Source organism: Falco biarmicus, chromosome 7 (assembly GCF_023638135.1).
Source record: "Falco biarmicus isolate bFalBia1 chromosome 7, bFalBia1.pri, whole genome shotgun sequence".
Taxonomy (NCBI): domain Eukaryota; kingdom Metazoa; phylum Chordata; class Aves; order Falconiformes; family Falconidae; genus Falco; species Falco biarmicus.
This window is the reverse complement of record NC_079294.1, coordinates 36,082,748-36,104,100: the sequence shown is the minus strand read 5'-3', so window position 1 is coordinate 36,104,100 and position 21,353 is coordinate 36,082,748. Positions and strand designations below refer to the sequence as shown.

Sequence of the window (21,353 nt, the reverse complement as noted above, 5' to 3'; positions counted from 1 at the left end):
ACAAATCGCTCACTTTGAATTAATAAATTTTAGAGTTTCATTATGACTTTAAAGAGGGAGGCTTCATCAGCCAAGCTCACTGATGGATTGTTTAGGACCAATGGAGATTAGAATGAATGTTGTTTGCTAATGAATCTCAATTGATTTTTCTTTATGAAATAGTCACTTGGTTAGATTTCAGTTTCTGGTTAAAAACAGGAGTAAAGTTAAGAAGAAAATGCTCGTTGAGCCTAGCTTGTCACTAGGTCTGGAATTGCTTCAGGGAGAAGCAGCAGGTTGTTTTATGGAGGGCAAATGCTGTTACTCAGGTGTTTTTTTATAGAGTTTGTTCACCTGTGTGGGGAGGATGGAGATTTAGAAACACTGCTTCTGATGATACAGCTAGTGCCTTTAATATATTTTAGCTGCAAGAATTAGTTTACTGCCCATATATTAAGTAGGGTTATGGTTTGGGTTTATCTCATGTTTGGGGAAGGAAAAGTTTTGAGCTGAAAGTTTAGGAAGAGGGATGGTATCAACAGCTAATGTTTCATGTTCACATATTCACGTAGGAGTACTACAATTACATTTCAGGTTAGGTTAGAATTGATTTACCTTTTGAGTGTAGAAAATAAGGCTTGAAGAAGTCATTATCGTGTTGAGTATTTCATGATCATCAATGATAAGAACACCTGTTTCACCAAATCCCATTAATTTGTGTTAGGTTTCACTATAGCTATTGGTTACCTGGCTATAATCGTACCCTTGTGATTGCATAAGGACTTGGGAACTCGAAGCACGTTGTTTCCAAGATGCTTTTAGATTCCATGGTGCTGGTTTTGGTAGAACTGGTTAAAGAAGAAATTGATAATAATGATCAGCAGTACATGATAGTACACCCAAGGATTCTAGAGAAACTTGTGAGCTAGGTTACTGTTTTGTGTAAAAAGATTGTTCTGAAGAACCAGTGGACACAGAAATTAATATTGTATGTTGACAGAGGATTGACATGGATTTGTGAAGGGGTGTCATGCCTCACAAATCTAGTAGCATTCCGAGGAGCCAATAAGCTTGTGGATAAAGAAATTATGGCTGATGTAACCTACTTGGTTTATAACTTACTAAAAACTTTAAAAGAATCTAAGAAGTCAGAGGATAAGATTAAAACACAGAAAGCAGCAATAAACGGTCAGTTTTCACAGAGGAAGGAGGTTACCAGTGAAGTTTCCATGGGATTTGTCCTGAAGTCAGCAATGCTCCAAGTATTAATAAATGGTCTGGAAATGAGGGAAAAATCTAGAGGTGTCTTAGTTTGCTGGCAATACTAAGTTATTCTGTATATAATCATAGAATACTTCGGGTTGGAAGGGACCTTTAAAGGTCATCTAGTCCAAGCCCTCTGTGATGAGCAGGGACATCTTCAACTAGATCAGGTTGTTCAGAGCCCTGTCTGACCTGATCTTGAATGCTTCCAGGGATGGGGCACCTACCACCTCTCTGAGCAACCTGTGCCAGTATTTTGCCACCCTCATCGTAAAAGAATATCTTCCTTATATCTAGTCTAAATCTACTCTCTTTTAGTTTATACCACTACCCCTTGTCCTGTCACTACAAGACTTGCTAAAAGATCTGTCCCCGTATTTCCTATAAGCCCTCTAAGTATTGAAAGGCTGCAATATGGTCTTCTCAGAGCCTTCTCTTCTCCAGGCTGAACAACCCCAACTCCCTCAGCCTGTCTTCATAGGGGAGGTGCTCCAGCCCTCTAAGCATCTTCATGGCCCTCCTCTGCACCTGCTCCAAGAGGTCCATGTCCTTCTTACGTTGGGTTCCCCAGAGCTGGATGCGGTACTGCAGGTGGGGTCTCACAAGAGAAGAGTAGAGGGAGAGAATCACCTCCCTCAACCTGCTGCTCACGCTTCTTTTGATACAGCCCAAGATATGGTCGGCTTTCTGGACTGTGAGTGCCCGTTGCCAGCTCATGTCCAGCTTTTCATCCATCAGTACCCTCAGGTCTTCCACAGGGCTGCTCACAATCGCTTCATCCCCCAGCCTATATTGATGCCAGGTGTTACCCCAATCGGTATGCAGGACCTTAGTCTTGTTGAACCTCATGACGCTAACATTGGCCCACTTCTTGGTCTTGTCCAGGTCCCTCTGGATGGAACCCCATCTCTTGGGAATATCAACCACAACACTTGGATTGGTGTCTGCAAACCTGCTGAGGGTGCACTTGATCCCACTGTTCATGTCATTGATGAAGATATTAAACAGACCCGTGAGCGACACCACTTGTCACTGATTCCATTTGGACAATGAGCCTTTGACCACTATCCTGTCGGTGTGACCATCCAACCAATTCCTTATCCCCCAAGCAGTCCATCCATCAAATCTTTATCTCTCCAATTTAGGGAGAAGGATGTTGTGAAGAACTGTGTCAAAGGCCTTCCAGAAGTCCAGATAGATGACATTCGTAGCCCTTCCCTTGTCCACTGAGGTAGTCACCTCATCATAGAGGCCACTAGATTGGTCAGGCAGGACTTGCTCTTGGTGTATCCGTGCTAGCTGTCTTGAATCACCTGCCTGTCCCCATATGCCTTAGCATAGCTTCTAGGAGGACTTGTTCCATGATCTTCCCAGGCACAGAAGTGAATCCATAAGGTAAAATTTTACTGTGAAGAATTATAGAAAGGACTAGGATATATACAGTGAAACCAGGAAGTGGCAATTTCAAAATAGGGGGGAAAAAACCCCCACATTTAATTGTTAGGCTGTCAAGATCCTTGTCACAAGATGTTGTGGACAGTTAAAACATGCAGATGCAAAAAGGCCTTGCATGAAGAGAAGAAACCACTGAGAGCTACTAAAGATAGAGGTGCTGCTTCTGGTTCAGGAATTCCTCAGCCACAAATCCCTGGAGGCTGCAAAAATTTTCTGGGCCATTACTGTTGTATATTACAGTTTTCTCATGCTTTTTCCTGGGAATCCACTTATGAATGCCATCAGGAATGGCTGCTGGGTGAATTGGATGCTTGATCTGATCAAATGTAATATGGGAGGGTCTTTATAAATTCGTCTTGTAAAAAAAAGATGAAATATTTGGCATATCTGAACAAGCATAAATGCTATTGGAATTTTCTGAATGCTGCTTTTTTCAGTGCAAAACAGTTGCTATCCTTGTCACCTTACTACATGATTAAAAAGAGAAGACAACTGCTCTAGTAAGATTAATGTGGTACTCTGCATTCTGAGAACTTTTCCACATCCCTTTATTGAGTTCATGATGGCTTCCCATAGCACTATAATCAGACAAGATGGGTATCAAATTGAGTATTTTTTTCCTTTTGCACAACCCCTACCCAAAGTCAAAACTGAGAGAAAATAAGCCAATTAAAAGCATAATATGTTATGCACCATGAGCTGTCTTGCAATATAAATTGCCCAGTTGCCAATCAAGCAAGCCCCATGTCTACTAAGCACAGACTATGCAGCTTTAAGCAGCTTCTTAAAGCTGCCCTCAGTTATCTTTTACTGCTTTTGCTGTGAATATAGTGAATTGGCCACTGTGTCATTACTCATACTTTAGGACAGGACCTTTATTGGCTGAAATCAGCAATAGTTCCGTTTAGGAATTCAAATTAATATTAGGGAGTCAGGAAGAACGATTTGGTCCTTTAAATTACATGCAGACATAATAGAAATACCGTATTGCTCAGGAATAAATGCAAAAAGTTGCAAAATGTCAGACTGCAGACAAACTTGTAGCTACTCAGGACATAGACTAGTCATTCTGTGTTTATTGGAAGGTTCAACTGGATTGCAAGTATTTTTCTCATCAGAATGAACCTGAAGAAAAAAGGGGAGGGTATTAAATGTGACAGCACCAGAAAAATCTGTCCTGGGCTTCTGTATCATATTCAAAACTGCTGACCATTCCTGGGAATCTACCTCCAGTGATATACCTAACAAGACTCTTCACTCTGTTCTTCCCGTTTCATGAAAGACATAGGCGTACCCCTTGGTACGTGTGAGAATTTATTCAATGCCTCACTGTTCTCCTGTCTTCGTTATACCAAGGCCAATTGAACTCCACCCAGACCTCTGCCTCTGGAAGATGGCTTTATCCGTGGGTGAACACTGGTTGGACATGCTTGGTCAGTCTGAATCTGGAAGGGCCACAAGACTGAGGTAAAAAGCAGAGAAGAATGTCAGTAGCTTCTCATTCCAGTGAATTCCAAACTATGTTCACGGTCACCTTTTTACGCAGAGAAATTAGATTTTGATGTGTCAGTTCTTTTGCTTTATTGTCTGGGATCACCAGCGAAGAACAAAGTAATTGTATCTTCTGCAATGTGCTTTTTTTTAGCAAATAAAAAATACCTGTGCACTAGGATTTCTTTGATGATAATGAGACCTTCAAATTACAATGTCTTTTGGCTTTTATAATGTCAGAAGTTTGCAGGAGGAAATGAGACATGATGATTACTTGGTTTGGGGGAACCAAGGTGCGGAAGAGAGCAGAGCATAAAACTCTTCTTAAAAATATCTAACTCTTTTTACATAGGAGATTCAGCTTCTTAATTCTTACTCCTGAGAACGAGATCTGGGTTTCCATTCTCTCACAGACACTTTCTATAGTCTGGATGCACGAAGCTTTGTTGCAGTATTTTGCAAACACAGTAGAAAGTGGCAATAGTTTTAGATGTGTCCTTGGATGCCCTGTGATTTGCAGCAGCAGCAGGAGAGATCTTGTATTTAGTATCAAACAATAGCTCACTATAGAATTTGCTAAACTAGAGTTGGCTTCTCACCATCTCCCAGAACCAACCTGGCATTTCACAATAGAGGAATCAAATGTCTTTTGGCAGCATCTGATGTCATAGTTGCTTAGAGCCTGATCTCAGAATTTGGCTGTTATGAGTCACTCTATCTGTACTCAGCTGTGTAAAACAGACAACAAAAAATGTGGGCATCAGCAGTGTTGTGACCTTTATACAATGTTCAACAGATTGGGAGAAGGCAGGGTTGTTATTACTAATTTTAAACCGTTAAAACACGTTGGGCTTTTTCAATACATGAAGGTAATGGAAGCCTATCACCAGAACCATACAGCGTATCGCTTCCAAGGGCATCTTGTTTTGACTAAAGAACTCACAAGTAAAACGACAGCGGAATGTGCTTGGGCAGAAGTGTTGCACCTCTCCTTACGCTGTGCTGTCATGGGTGATGTGTTTGCTGGCTTGAGGGAAAGAAAACTTCTATCTTCCTTTTGGCATATTAGCTAGAGTTGCATCGAGAGGCAAAATAATAATGTCACGTTTGATGATGAAAGGTTTAGTCTGTGCTGAGGAGCTGCTGAAATTCTTTAGAAGAAAATATTCTGTATAATATGCAAGTATTACTAATCTGCCTCACCTCTGAGGCTATTGGGGTGAAACTGGGGTTTCTTTAACAGCTTGTGATCTGGCTGATCTGGTCTGCTTGTAACACGCAACATATATCATATTCTATTGTGGGGCTTGGCCGGTGTCATAAATCAGTTGAGTACTACTAAAGTAACATTTGAACAGCAGTTAAGATGTACGTGAATTATGCATTGTTTTCATGTGGTGCTCATCTGCCACAGATAATTAGGTGAGGAAAACAGAGCACAGCTTTGTATCTTGATCATTTCCTATATTCTTGTACCTTTAGGGAAGGAAAAGTGTGTTTCTTCTGCTTCCTGTCTTACACAGGTAGTGACTGAAAACATGAAGGTACCTTCAAGAATAAAGTGGTTGTATCAAAAAGAGGTGTGTTTGGTTTTTTTTAAACAATATATTAATAAATAGGAGGTGGTACAAGATTAAAACGAATCAGGAACAAGACAGAACAAGTTTAAGATTTTAGAGCTGCAAATTCATTATCTTTATTGTGAGTTGTGTGATATGTGTTGTTGTCTTTATAGTCCCATCTTTTGTGGACACGCATAATATAAGGACCATGCCTTTCTTTTAATGTCGTCTTTCTGACTGCAGTAGTTGCATAAGATGTGAAAAATCACAATTTTAAACACTACAGCATGAAAAGGTTTAACAAACTAGCATTTTGAGCACAGTCTGCTAGCTGTGACAAACTTTCATTTTCCAAATCAGACTTCTTGTCTGACTCTCCTTCAGGTGGTCTTTCTCTCAGAAATTGGAGTGGTGTAGTTGGACCGTGGAGTTGCATCAATAAAATTGAGTAGGTCTGCTCCAATCTGTTCCCAGTTGAAGCTGGGATTGAGCAAAGTTATGAACTCTCCTTCTGTTATAAAGATCACTGTAATTTCTGCACACCTCATGCTGCATCATACACATTCAGAACTGGAATTTATCTCTGGCAAGAGCTGTCCTTTCCTGAATTATGTCTGGCATGCCTGTTCTCAGTTGTGAAGTATTTATCTATTTCCTGGTGTCAGCTACTGAATCCAATGGAATTATGGTCCCTTTTAAGTATAAAACCCAATCTTGTCATTCGTACTGAATCCAAGAGGTATTATCACTTGTTTCATGGGCCTCTTATCAACACTTACTTTAACCTACTGCTCTTGAAACAGTTTTACTGCACCTCATCAGCACCTGGTCTTGCAAATCCATGATGTGGTTGGAATTGAAGTGCAGGTGGCTCTGCCATCTAGCTTGATTTGGATTGATTGCTGACTTAATAACATAACAGCAAAAATGGCAGCTGAATGTCTGTCTGCCTTTTTCTGTAATAAATGTACATAAAGAATCTCTGCATCTGCTAACTGACGCTACAGATTGCTTTCCCTTCAGTGGAGGTCTTTCCAAATGGTCTCAGAAACAGCAAGGATAGATGCTTGTGTTTTTCCTGGCGTATCAGTGGTACATTGGTTCTGCTTCCTCTGTTTCTGTCACTGCAGTTTATAGGCTGGCCATTAATTTTTCTGTCAAATTGTTATCTGCAGCATATGTGTTAGATGGCACCTACAATACACGCTACCTGCATTCTCCATACTGCTTGCTTAGTTTGGAGTCTAAACCCTTGTGCGGTCCCAATACATTGTCATTATATTCCTTTCACTGCTCACTTTAGCTGCTTTTCCATTGAGTGGTATGTTTCTAAGGCTAGGTCTATTGCCTTAAAAATGTAAAAATGATCGTGCTTTCATTCTTTCTGAGATTACATGTGGGTACCAAGAATGTGAGCTTTGCAGTATAAACATTTTTTTCTCACTATTCAGTACAAATATTTATTCAGGTAAAGGCAAAACAAAACACTTTATTGCCTACTGTTCTTTCTGGACTTATTCAATATTTTGATGATCTGTTCCAGCATTTGGGGCATTATTCCAACAGGAGTGTCCTGATTATCTACCCTGCCCCCCAGCACACCTACCCTCCCCAATGTTATAAAAATGATATTTCTCATCTTCCGTTATAAATTTTCATGGAGGCTTAGTTCTTGCTTTCAGTTTTAATGCCTGCACATGGATTTTGTCTGGAAATCCACCATACCTGGTAGCTGGCATCACTCCATGCTGATGATTTCCTTTGTTTCTCACCCATATTTTGTCTCTTTGTAGACTGTGTTCTCTTTATTATTCTGGATCTCACAAGATTAACCTCTGCTGTCATCTTCCATATGCCACATGCTGAGTAGTAACATAAGAAAATACCACATTTCTTAAGTAAAATGGCTTTAGATTGAGAGAACTGTAACAGAACTAAAGCTTTGTGGCAAGCCAGTACCCCCAGATGGTGAAGACTATGTTTAAGGCCTTTGGAGCTAATTAACTTTTCAAGGCTGCAAGGACTGGAGAAATTGGGATTGAGCCCTGATGGCTGACACGGGTGAAGAGGGTGTCAAGCCTGTGACACCAGTGCCCCTGACTTCTCTCTGGCTTCATTTTACAGCAGAGTCTTAACACCACATCAGGGAGGCACTTCCCATGGGAACAGACTTGCTAGAATTTGCCTTTAGACTCCAGCCCTATGCTGGCACTAATGTGGTTCTCAGCAGGTGAAGGGGAGATGCTGTTACAAAGATGTTGGTGCTGGGAGAGGTGGGACTCAGGTGCAAGGCGGCTGGGATATTTTGAAGGTTTTTCACTCTTTTTAAGCCTGGCTGATCTGATGATATCTTGGGGGAACGCTTTTGCAAATTGGTGATGAAATGTAATCATTCTTTGTTGCAATTTTGTCTATATTTATGAACTCCCATTTCCCTGAATACCATTAAGAAGTAAACATGAGAGGCTTGTTGCTTTAATACTCTCCTGAGACAATGGTCTACCCTAAACTCCTCTTTCTTGCTTAATTTCCTTATCAGGTTCATCCTACGTGCTTTCTAGTTGTCTCTGGGTCTTTCCTGCTGCTGGGTATATGTGTGCCTGTATTTTTGTCCTTTCTCATCCTTTGTGTGTAGTGCCACTGAACAATGATCATTGCCCTGAATTTGCACTTAGTCCCCAAGGAAAATTGCAGTGGTTGGTTCTTTTTCTAGGCCTCTGTTTTGGGTGCTGACCTCCAGTGTTTCTTCTATTCCATGGAAGTGTTGTAATCAGTTTTTTACATTTAGCCTACTACTTTATACTCAACAAAATGCAACTCCTAAATTCAACTCTACTATCAGATAGCTTTGCTATTCCTGTTTATAGATAGCCGTGTTTTCTGTCGTGTATTATCAAGCTGCAGTTCTCCTTTCCCCCATATAAAGTTTTGCTTCTTTTGTACATAGACTCCATGTTTCAGAATGGAAAATAATTGGCTGTTAAGGTAACACAGGGACGTTACTTAGTTTTCCCAGGTTTCTGGGTGCAGCACTTGAGCCGTTTATTAATTCTAAGATGACCCTTCAGATATTTGAACTTGACCCTTTTTCCTGTCAGCAACACCTGGCAAGAGAGCTAAATAAGTTAAATTGCAGATATAGTCAAAATTTATTTTAGCTAAAGCCTGTTTGTAAGATGTTTGTGTGCCAAGTTATATCTGGAGTAAATTTTTACAGGCAAACACTAAATCAGGGGCAAGGGGTATTGGAAGAAGTGTAAAGAGGAGTAAAATAAAAAGCTTGACAGACCCTTAACTATCATGAAAATGGTTATGGAGAACTCTATGGTATTAACTTAGATAATTGCCAGAGTCATAAAATCTGGATTTTTCTCTCTGCAGGGCTCCTGGGAGCTGCTGGAGGCGAAGAAAGTTAAATGTAATGGTTCATATATAATTCAGAATTTTGTTTCTTTTTCTCATTCTCAAAAGAATAAAAGTGACCTACTTTCTATATGTTGTAGTTTAGTGAGAAATCCCCCCAACTCCCAGTGTTAGTTTGCTTCTCTTTTTAAGCAGGTGCTAACTCCCATCTCTGCTTTACTACTGCTGGCGTAGTATGTGCTAAATGTGTTGTGACATTCTTTCCTCTCAGTTTACAGTGAAGATAGTTGTGCTCCTTCCCAAATTCCAGTTTTGTTAAGCTTCTGGGATTAACGTAGGAACGAAATTAATTTTCTGCATGTTAGTTGTCAACCACACTAGAAGTAACTAATAACAAGCTCTCCTCTAAGATTTTTACTTTTGTATTTGATAAGCTTCATGTAGCGATGGTTTAAAAGAAGGAAACATATAAAAAATGCAGACACCTGTATAAAAAGTCACCACTTCTTGTTTATTTGTCCCAATGCATGTTTGGAATGAAATGGGAAAGGACCATTAGAAATGAACCTGAAGTTCAGAGGAGAGCCAGTATCAGCTCTGTCGTAAGGCCAGATTTGAACTGGAAAGATTTCAATCCAGAGGACTTCTCTAGCCCATCCTTACAAAAGACAAAGAGAACAATCTAAAAAACCTGAGATAGGAAAACGCGGAATTTGGACTTAAGGTTACAACTCAAGGCTGTAAGTCAAGACTTGTAAGGTTACAAGTCAATACTGTACCTCACTACGGAAGTGTGCTGGAGAGAGTATGGAACCAATCCTAGGTTTAATCCTGCCTTCCAAGAAGAGCCAAAGTTTAGTTTGCTGGATCTAGTTCTATATAGAGGAAAGGGAAAGAAATTTAATGAGTTTATATTCTGTCACAGTGCTGAACTCATTGATGATTGGGGAGATATTTCAAATTTTTCAGTTCTTTTCACAGTATATTGTTTCCATCATGGACGTAGAGAGATAGGAACATGTTAATCCTCTTTTGCTCAAGCAGAAGTTGCATTGACCATAAAGAGATTCTGGGATGTAGGATGGACAGCGTTCTACTTACTTTCCCTAAGATAAGTCACTACACAATTTGATTGTCAGATGTATGCAACGGCCAAAACAAAATCATATTTTTCACTAAACAAAATGTATCCTTTAGAACTGTTTGCAGGGAAATATTTGAAAAATAAACATGGTTCTGTTTAGCCATGTTTTATTAACTTATTTATTTGAAGTAAGCAGTTTCTTCCAGCTGTGTACATTAGACCAGTTAGCAAGAGGACTTCTTCATATATTTCTGTTTGTGGATCCACACTTTTGTGATCCAAGTATTAGGAGTTGGGAGTTTGGATCCAAAGGGAATGAATTTACGTATGCAGGACACGTTGTTCAAGGAGCTAATACTTACAGTAAACAGAGGTTGCTTAACTGTTGAGTAATGCTACAATAGTTATTTCCAATATTTTGCAAGAAACAATGTTCATGCAATGTTTTACCACTAGCAATTTGTTAGTGGTTTTAATTTAATGCCAAACAACTCTCGAAGGACTGTAATTTCAGAAACATGGAGTATCACATGTTGGGAACTATACCCTCTTTCTACTTTTGTAAGGTAAGACATATATGAAAGAGACACAGTTTCTTTTCTCCCATTAATAATACTTCAAATAGTGTAAAAATACTCTTTTGACATCACAAATAGTAAATTACATTCATTGAAAGGAGATGCACGTACAAGCAACTTATGTTGCAGGCTAAAAAAAGTCTGTAAAAGATGCTTAAAGAAGGTCTTTCTACAACTGACTGCTTCAGGAAGACAGTCATAGTCTGAACCAGCCTTATTTGTCTTCTGGTTTTGGAGCAATGATGTATTATAGTAACGTCAAACCTGACAGTACGACTATACCTAAGTGAGGAGTACTTTTTATCTTAATCGTTTGTACAATATATTTCATTTCTTCTGATGACTATATGAATGGAAACAGTTTTAAAGTGACTGAAAATAAATTATTTGTAAAGCATCCCTGGATCTCTCTCTCTCTCCAGATCCTATAAACATTCATAATACTCCTCTACTTAGCATATTTCGCTGTAGCTTTACAATATCGCTAGATGTTTTCCTTTGCACTGGAAATAGGTGGGTGTTTCCTAGTAGAGATCAGCTTTAGTAAACACTCCTATTAATGCAATGCTCATCAGGTTCTAACATTTGAGATAGACGCATGTTCTTACTTTACAGATGGAGAACTAAAAGATTCTTAAGATGGATGGATGGCCTTTGAAACGTCTTACTGTGGTTAAGAGGCAGAAAGAATCTAGAGGTTTTATCTCCTGTGCTTTTACTTTCTCTACTGCTGTGCCATTTATGTAGGTATGCATGCCTATATATGTACGTATACACATATTTAGATGTCTGTACTGAAGGGAGACATAGACTTGAGGCAGATTTAATTAAAAACTACTTTTCTTTAATCAGACTTTTGAGCCCAAAATACTGGAGACAAAGTGTGAATGTTTTGAAGGGAAACTAGGACTTTTCCAACTTTTCTGCCACCAGTTTCGTAACAGCTTCTTTGCTGGTGCAATCCTATCATTACCCCTTTCTTTAAAAACAACATAAGATCATCTTGGCCTGAAGTAAGTAAATCCATGTGTATTTATTTATTTGGTGTAATACTGTGCATACCTAAATGCATACATAGTTATTTTCGTGAACACATCTACATTGCATTAGTTGTCATCAGTTTTCACACAGTGCCAGACTGATTGGTCTTTGGTTGCTTCATTTTGTTAAGGCAGTCTGAACAAAGCTAGGTGGCCCTTGGGAAGGTTTGCTTCCAATTTGGTCTTCCAATTTAAGGTATGAGGCATATCAACCTGGTCATTTACATCAAACTCATCCCCAATTAGCATCCACTTGTGAAAATAACTATAGAAGTAGGTCTGAATGATTTCCTTTCTCTGTTCTCTAACCCATAAATGCATTGATAAGTAGAACAGTTTCTGTGGCTATATATGTGCCTTTTAATGCAGAAAACCCAGGAGCTATTTAGGTATTTGTGCTAATGTCTCCTCCTAGACCTTGCTTTGCAGTCCTTTAAAATACTATGTCTAATGCTCCTTGGTGAGACTTCCACAGGAGAAGACTGGCTTTCCACTCAGATGTTGAGATACACATGGTGGTATGTGGAAAAATACTGAGAATGGTTTGCCAGGCTCCTAATGAAAGTTTTGATGGGTTACTAGCTTGTTAGCTTAAAAGCAAAGTATGCAGCCATGTCTTGTCACATGTAGTAAAAGCACAGTGCTAATGCAATCATACGAGGGGAAGAAGCCTGTGCTGGAAACCTGTGCCTTCTAACAAGAGAGACAGGTAAATGGTGATGAAGTTGCTGGCAAAGACTGTGCTTTGGAGTGGAAAAGTAAGCACAGAGTTATCTGGCAAATGATTGTGAGGAGGGGATGAAGATTAGCCAAGCAGGAAAAGTTTCATCTACCCAAATGTACGTCAGTGGTGTGAGTGCTTGGGAAGGTCTCTGCAGCAACACAAAACATGATGTACTCACAGTAGATGCAGAGTGGAATATCTGTTCTTAGTTGTGAAAAATGGTCCAACATGTTTTCTTTGATATTGTAAAAAGAGAGGCTAAATGGAAAGCAAAAGAAGAGAGATACAAAATAAAATAGAAGAAATTGGTGCAAAAAGGAAGAATGCTGAAGAGCTGATGAGGCTGGATTGAGAGGAGGAAGTGGTGATGCAGAAGTTGAAATAATACTTCTATAGAGATGGTATTTGAGAATGAAGGAAAACTGGGAAAACCAGAAAGTAATTTTAATGCTGTGGAAATGAATAGCATGCAAGAAAAAATGAGGGAAGAGCCCAGGGGAAAGCAGATAAAAGAAAGGTTGCATGAGGATGATGTGTCCCTTGGGAAATGATTTTCACCCTGATCCGCGCATTTTCTCCAGTATGTTTCAGTGCTTATTGCCTTTCAGAACTGATAACTTTCTGATGATTGGAAGTCAGAACATTCTGTTCCATGAAGGAAAAATTTACTGCTGGAATTTCATGGACCTTTTTTTGCGTGCCATTATTTGTTATTAACCAGACCTCCTTCCTACTGCCTTTAAGACCTGACAGAATGCTGGTTTATACAGCACCTCCTACAGAAACACTCAAGATGAGCAAGCTATACAAGTATTGTACAGGTTTTGCCAATACCTGAAGGCAGGGACTCTTAGGCATTTTTGAACACTTTGGTTCTACTTTAGGACTAACTGGAACATACCTCATCTCCAGAGCTTCATTTTCTTTAGAAAAGTACATTGGTTTCATATATGAAACAAAAGTATAATCATTAAGAGCCATCTTTGGGCCTCTTTTAATAAACAGAAGTATGAGATAACCCAAGGAGCTCTAACTCAACTTTATATTGAAATTTCACGTCAGGGAAGTCTGCAATGCTCGGAGATTGTTTAGATGTAAGAAAGCAGAAGACATTCCAACAAAAAGTCATGTCTTCACTCCAGCAGATGGTATGAATAGGGTCTGTTGATACTACATTCCTAGAATCCTTGAGCACTAGCAATAAAGTGTCCATATTTGCATTTCTTAATACTTACAAAGAACTTCTCCCTCTAGAGGAGTAGCAGTGCATTCAGTGTAAGTTGTGAAGCTTTTTCAATATCCACTTGATAGACCCATAATTTTTCACCAGTGACCATTGCTTGGTCCAGTACAGCTGTGAAATATAAATAAAAAAACTGGTCAGGAAAGGGAAAAATTGAGCAGAAATACAAATTGCAGGGTCCAAATTTGTATCTGATGTGAAGTTCTGCTAGGAAGTGGTATTGGTTTACATTTAATTGCATATGAGCTGGTTAAAATTCAGATTTGGATATTGGGCATACATAAACGCTCTACCATATGATGCTAAAAGAAATTTGCGTGGCCTATAGACAATCAATAGTGGTAAAATTACTTTAAAAAGAGCTGGTTGCCTGTTTTTTCTGGGTTGTATGTAAGGTTAAAAAGAAGTCTAAAATTGCACCATTTTTCTGTTGATAATAGGTCACTCCCCTTTTCTGTTGAGAAAGGATGAGAAGCTAGAATGTCAACTTGCATTATGTCAGCTATGGCATAGTGGCTGTCTATATGTAGGCTGTTACCCAGAAGAAAATGCAAGCCAAATGAAAGATAACTTCTCCCTGATGAAAGGTGGAAGGAGCTACCTTGCATTCACAGCAGGAGTTACTGATGTACTGTAAAATTACCCCTTGCACTGTGGAATGCTGTAAGAGGGAAGAAAGTATGGAGAGCCTTGAAATTGAGAGACAATTATTATGGTTCTCAGGATGATGAGTAATGGGTTGCTGTTCTGCACAGCAGCACAGCTGTACAGCTACTGGATTTGCTTCAACAAAACATCAACTTTTCAGAGAAAATTGGCTACAGGAAGATAACAGATGTACAAAAGAAAATAGGGGAAGGATAACTCTTAACGTCTTTATATTTTGTTTACTAGAAATTTTTAAAGGGAGAAAAAGCTTGAATGTTATGGCAAGTTGCTATTTTTGCCCTTATAAACTAATTTTATTGTACCCATTTGTTCATATTATTGCACCACAGGTCGAAGTGCTGTTGTTGCGGCTTGGTGAGTTCATATTCAACCTTCCTCTTCCAAGCACTTGTGTCTTTGGTGCTATTGAAATGGCAAAAGAAGCTGGCAAGTATCTATGGTTACACTGCTTGTTCTTTTAAAGAATTAAAAACTCTGGTTAACTCTACTCTTTGTTTAGTCTGTTGTTTCAGTTTCTTTGCAATGACAAATGCAGACATTTAGCTGGAGAGAATTATGGTTCAGTCTCTATGAAGTTTATTTCTGTTTGCTAACAAGCTACTGTTTTGGGGATTTTGTATTTGTTGTATTATGGTAGCAGTCATGGACACTAATTCCCAAACGTGGCCTTGTAATTCCTGCTTGGGGTTATAATCACAGAAACTACAAAAAGCACAGGAACTAGGAATTTTGCCACAATCCCAGAAATGTTAGAGAAAGAGAGGTCACAATGCCCTGTTAAGTGAGGCTGTGACTGGAAGTGTTTGGGACTTCATGTCCCTGTAAACCTGTTCTCATTGTAGGATCTCTTTGTGGGCATCATACAGACACATAACAAAAAGCTACCTCCTGTCCTGGAAAACTCAGTTTCTAATTTACAGCTTCTTTTAGCAGCAACTGTCCACAATAAATCTCAAAAAGTTGCTTTATGTCAAGAATCCATTAGAGCTTTCACTGAAGCAAACGCTAAACTCCAGTAGCAGGGACCTACATGGATTCTTGAATGTTTATGCTAGGAGTGAGTGGCTGTGTTGCTAGCAGTACATCATGTCTCTTCATAAAAACCTCTGTCTACAGAAGAATGTGAGAGCAGGGAAGCAGGCAGTGATACTTCCTGAGAATATTCTCCTAGTCAAGAATTTGCAGGTCAGGGACTTCCTGAACCAGAGATAATGATGTGGTATCCCAGTGTCTTTACCTCAGTGGATTCCTCTTCCATAAACTTGTCTCCTTTTCTACTGAACCCAAGTCAACTGCCCCCAGGGCACAGCGTTTCACCATGTAATTGTATATTAGGGTGAACATGTCTCATTTTGCTTGTTTTGATGCTGGCACCTGCTAGTTTCAAGGGTAACTCCATTTGTTGGGATGAGCAGTAATTCCTTGGAGTGGCCCCAGATAAAAGATATAACCAAACAACCACTTGTATTACAGCAAAAAGATGTTGAGTGTTATGCTAATGTAGATAACATCTTTTTTTAATATGTATTTTAATAATTAAAAGCATAACTCATTGATTCCTAACGAATATAATGATGGCAGGAAAAGTCACTAGTGATGGGGGGGAGGGGGAAAAAAAGAGAAGAAAAACCCCCAAACTATTGTTCTGCCTAGAAGCCCCAGTGTATTTAATGAAATAGTCTCCTTGCTCACAGCCTTAGGATGCAAGACAGACAGGGAGCAGAAAAGTTTGCCGGTTTATGCAACATTGGATTTTTGACATCCACCAGTTCAGGAATTACATCACACCAGGTTTCTGCTTTGCATATTTTTTTTTTTACAACTCACTTTTAGATACAGTATGTCTACAAGATGGTTACAAAAATTATTTTAATCAACCTACCCAGAACTCCATGCTGCTACAGGTAAACTGTGCAACTAAAATCTTAATTTATAGCAAGCAGTAGTCTTTGCTCTCCACTGAGGTCTGCCATGTGAACACACACATTAATTTGCAAAAATGACCACAGTAGTCTTCATTTGCTACCTTTTAGAAAGTGTGTTTTTGACCACTTGACATTTTGAATGAGGAATCGATCGGAAACAGGACGTGTACTTAAACATCCACGTATCTTGCAAATGAAGTTTTGAAGTTTGCATGGTTTACAGATAGAAATGTGCTCTATGATTTCACATGAATGCTTAAAATAATTGTTAAACAAGTCTTTTCTTTCATGCTGGGCTGAGGTTTCCTTCCACATCTGTAGTAAATTGTCCTAAGGAACATTGACTCAAAGAACTGGATTGTCTTTTAGTAGATGGTTAGGGTTGGTTGATGAGTCGTGAAAAATATTACTGTTATAGTTGATCACAGGGGAAAAAAAAACGGGTTTATGTATTGTATTTCAGCAAGTAAAATACATAAAACCTAATTTCTTTAGCAACACCACCTGCTTTCAGTAAGTCTTCTGCTACCACTTTAGCAGACTACCTTCTATGTCTGATGGGATCCTATGAATGGATGAAGTGCTATGAAATAGAAAACTGGTAGCAGTATATGTGCCAGAGAGTGTCACAGACAATTTTCCAGCAAGTGATTGATGGTTAAGGTTTCTGTATGATACATATTAACTCTTTTGTAGCCTAGATATGTTTCATGTTATCTGATATGATTTAATGAGCAAATTGTCCTTTATCTGAATAACAGATCATGTAGCACCAGTTCTTGTAGACTTCTCTCTCCAAGCTGCGTAAATAAAGGTCCTTTCTGAATTATTCCTTTACCATTTTGGAGGGAGTAGTAGAGACTACAGCGATCTTGCTGGTAGCAGGAGAGAGCTGTGTTACACTGATAGAAATCAAGAAAATCTACACTACATAACAATGGGGTGTTTTTTCATGGAACTGTCTTGCAAAGTATGTATGTGTGGCAGGAGAGTAAGTTTTACCTCTTTACCTCAAAGGAGATGATTGTGCATAAAATGAAAGTCCAGTGATAACCCAATATGAACAGCCAGATTATATACTATGATTTGAAATAGCTAGGGCACATTAGTATAACTGGGGAAGATAACCCAGTATGAACCAGCCTTCTTAAAATGGGAGAAAAACATATATCGCTCTGGGATAATACTTTTTTAGACAGAGAGAAATGAACCAAAGTAAAAACTATATTAGTCTTGCAACTATTCCAAAGGCTAGTGATGGGTATAAAAAATAGCTAAATAGTTACGAGAGTTATGTTCTGCTTTGGTATTTGTTGTCTTCTCTTATTTCTCCACATAGCCACATGTAACCATGGCCAGTGAAGTAACATATCTAAAAAGAAAATATTCTGGTTCTGGCTGCATATGTCAAATCTCATACTAGTGTTAAGTTTCTGATTTCTGTCTTGCACAGTAAATAGGCATTCAGCAAAAAACCCAGGGAGGAATAGCATAAACCTGACTGTTGATTTTGAATTAGACACATAAGGAAAAAATGTCTCACCTATAATGTAATTTGAAACCCCAAGCTTTACTTATGCAAGAATTAAATATTCTATGCATATCTGATTTGCTTTTTATTGACAGTCTATATCTGATGTGGCCATTATATCTGTGAAAAACTGCTCTCTTTTCTTCAAGCATTTCTCCCTGTGCTGTTTTACCATCTGCTGATGAATATAAGTAAAATTTGTTATTGTAAAGATACTCTGTAGTCTGGCCCGTAACGTGTGATCTAAATTAAATCTTGGTTCTCTGGGGAGTTAGTGATTTTTAGTGGTTCTGAGTATATGTGACTGAGAGTGTCTATAAAACCCACAAACCACCAAAGTAATTTTTATTTATTAATTTATTTGCTATGGAGACCCTGCCCCTACATGGGAAGGGGATGCTAGAAATCTGGGTGCATGAGGTAAGTTCTGCTTACATATGGAGTGAATTAGGAAAGGCTGAGAGAGAAAAATACTGCATTTTCCACTGTCCATCAGTATGAAAGTGGAGTAAGTGTTAAGCTGTTGCCAGTTTTAATGCTGAGCAGAATACTGACGGTAAGCTTGTCATCTTTAAGTTGCTCGTTTTACCAATATGTTTCTCTTTGGTCTTGATGGGGGGAAAATCTTAGGCAATCTCAAATGTATTAAGTATTGAAGCACACCAAGTTAGAATTGTTTAAATGGAAAATTTAGCCACATTAATAGTACATCATCTTTTTTTGATTAATGAAAAAATAATGGCAAAGGTTACAGGACAAAATTTAAATATAACCAAGTTAAATAAAGACAGAGTGGCCCCATGATAGGAAAAGAATTAGCCCAAAGAGCTTGAGAGGAAACAAACCCACAGCAGATCTGTTTTCTATACCTGTAAATAAATACAAAATGAACAACTGAAAATTGACCTGAGAGGCTCTCCTTGGTTTTGGAGGAGAGAATTCACTGGAAATGTCGGAATGACAAAAGGGATATATCAGATAAGTGAAAAAAGAACTAAGTTCTTAAGTAATAATCAGAAAAATAATTATAATAACATCAGCAGTGTGTGGAATGATGTTTTTCTGGGTCATAGTTGCCTACATGATATAACCCTCAGTAAAGGAAAACAGGGGAAGATCTTCTTACTTTTCTGCATTATTTTACAATGTGAAATTAGACAATTTTTCCAGATGTCTCTGTTATGTATCCAGTTAGGCAAGCCAAAAGGGTATTCTGCTGTTTCATTGAATAGTGCTTTTTGTAAATTAAACACAGTACTTTTATAAAGCATTTGGCTAAGCAGCTACCTGTACTGATGTAGACAAAGCAGATGAAAAATACTCAATGTCATGTGTTTTTGCTTGTGCTGTGAAATATGTTCATCACTGAAATATCAAATGTTAGTGTGACATGGAACAAAATCTGAAGAATAGGGCAACATCTAGGACTTTAATTTCCAAAGTTATAGAAAGCAAAATGAGTGCAAAACATTCTGTGATTCAATCATATAATTCCAGTATGAATAATGAAACAAATTTTGATGATATTACTAGAGGGCAAATGAGGCCGTTCCCAACTGATGAAAATAAGGTTGTACAATCTGAAGCATCACGGAATAAGGCATCAGAATGGAAATTTAATGAAATATTCAGAAGTTCTGATCAAATATATCATAAAGACAGGCCTGAATCAATGCAGTTTGTACCCTTATTCAAACTACCTCAAAATTCCAAGGTATGTAGAGTTCATGTTGTTAGTGTATTATTCAGATAACTTCTATGATTGAAAGTGCTTCATAATGAATGCTGCTGGCTGCTTTTAGGAACCCTCTGTCCCCTCTTCTGGACAGCAGAAACAATTTCAGCTGTATACCCTGTATACTGGCATAAAAGAAATACTTTCATTTACTCTCTCAGTTCCAAAGTTTAACTCAAAGTGCTAAAATAAAAGTGTTTCCACTAAATATAAACCAGGTTTTCCACTAGCTCTTTTATGGTTTTGATTTCTCAATATTTCTTAGTATTTCTCTTGATTTGGCAGGTCAGTCTGTTTATACAGGCACTGACCACGATTACCTTCCATTGGTTTTGCTTTTGCAGGAGGCAATCAGAACTTTGTAGAATCGTTTTTTTCAATTCCCAGAGTTCTTTTAATTAAAAGAGAGCTGAAGAGAAACAGAAAACTTGAAGTTTTCTTGACAAATAAATTTTAAAAGTGTATTTGCATAATGGAAACATTCTTAATTGAGGAACTCTTTTAAAAAACCCACACTTGTCCTAATCTGCAAAAGTTCTGTCAAAAGCATCACTCAAAGATCTAGTAGTCTAAACATGCTAATATAAAGTAGTTCTACTTTAGAAATAGAAAGCTGGTGAAGTTCAGCCTTGGGTTGTTTCCTGAATTGTTGCTGTGATTTACAAAATAGCTAGCATTTGATTCTTCTAGTTTCAGCTTTATCTGAAACAATTTGGTGTAAGAGTTATATGGGAAAAGTACAGTTCTTCTAATAATACAAAAACTAACAGAACCGATTATGCTCAAAAGTAAGCAAAAATTACTGTGGCCTGAAATGCAATATGGAAAGTATTAGCACAAGCACAGTTTGTTTTACTACTACAATTAGAGCAAGTCTGCAGCCTTCATATACCTAAACTGACATCAGTCTGGAATGACTTTTCCAGAAATTATAGTATGGCGCAGAAAAGAGTAACATGTGTAGGCATCCTCAGCAGTGATATGCTGAACAGTGAAACATGCTTTAGTTGTTCAGTGTTTAAAAAAGAAACCGCTACAGACATGAGCGTGCTTGCCTATTTATATCCAGGAGGCCAGATGCTACACAAAAATGGATAGGTTAAATGTGTGGCAGGGGTCCATCTTTAAGGTAGTTCTATCTTATGCCATGGTATGAAATGATCTCATGATTTGTAAATAGTTTGTCCAGATTAATTATAATTGTGAAAGTCAGGAATATTTTAAATCACTGTGATTATATAGATAGATTCTAGTCTTTGCGTGTATACACGATACACATAATTAGAGCAATGTGCTTCGCTCAAACCAACTGCAATCATGAAATTACTCTTGCCCATTAAACTGTACAGGAGGCTGTGATTACATCCTTTTTATTTTTAATATGAGTTCCCTGCAATTCCCAAGCTCTCAAATGTTTCAAACCAGCTGTAGCAGTAGAACTTTTAATTATACTGTTGTTTAGTGAGTGACATATAGCTACTTCTCAGTCTGAATTAGCCCTGGACAAACAGATAGGACTAATGTGAACTAAAAAATTAAATGCAAAACAGCTCTGGACAGAAATGAATGCCTTGATTGAAAACACTCTCCTACTCTCCTGGTAGTTTTCTTGCATGTTGCTATGGTACAAAAAATTACATTTTTATTACAGGTTTTCTAAAGTGACAGGTGTCCTTTAGAGTGGCTTTCTTGTGCTTTTACCTTTAATTTT

The 21,353-nt window shown here is 38.3% G+C and overlaps 1 long non-coding RNA gene across 4 annotated transcripts in view; it reads left to right on the top strand.

The window, feature by feature from the left end:
• Positions 1–14,922, top strand: part of LOC130153057 (uncharacterized) — a 166,886-nt gene extending 151,964 nt beyond the window's left edge. For 3 of the 4 annotated variants that reach the window (XR_008823198.1, XR_008823199.1, XR_008823197.1), the window contains 3 exons: positions 4,054–4,164; positions 5,671–5,768; positions 14,781–14,922. This is a non-coding gene — a long non-coding RNA (uncharacterized LOC130153057). The remainder of the gene's footprint in view (positions 1–4,053; positions 4,165–5,670; positions 5,769–14,780) is intronic. The other variant, XR_008823196.1, reaches the window with a different exon arrangement.
• Positions 14,923–21,353: the final 6,431 nt, after the last annotated feature.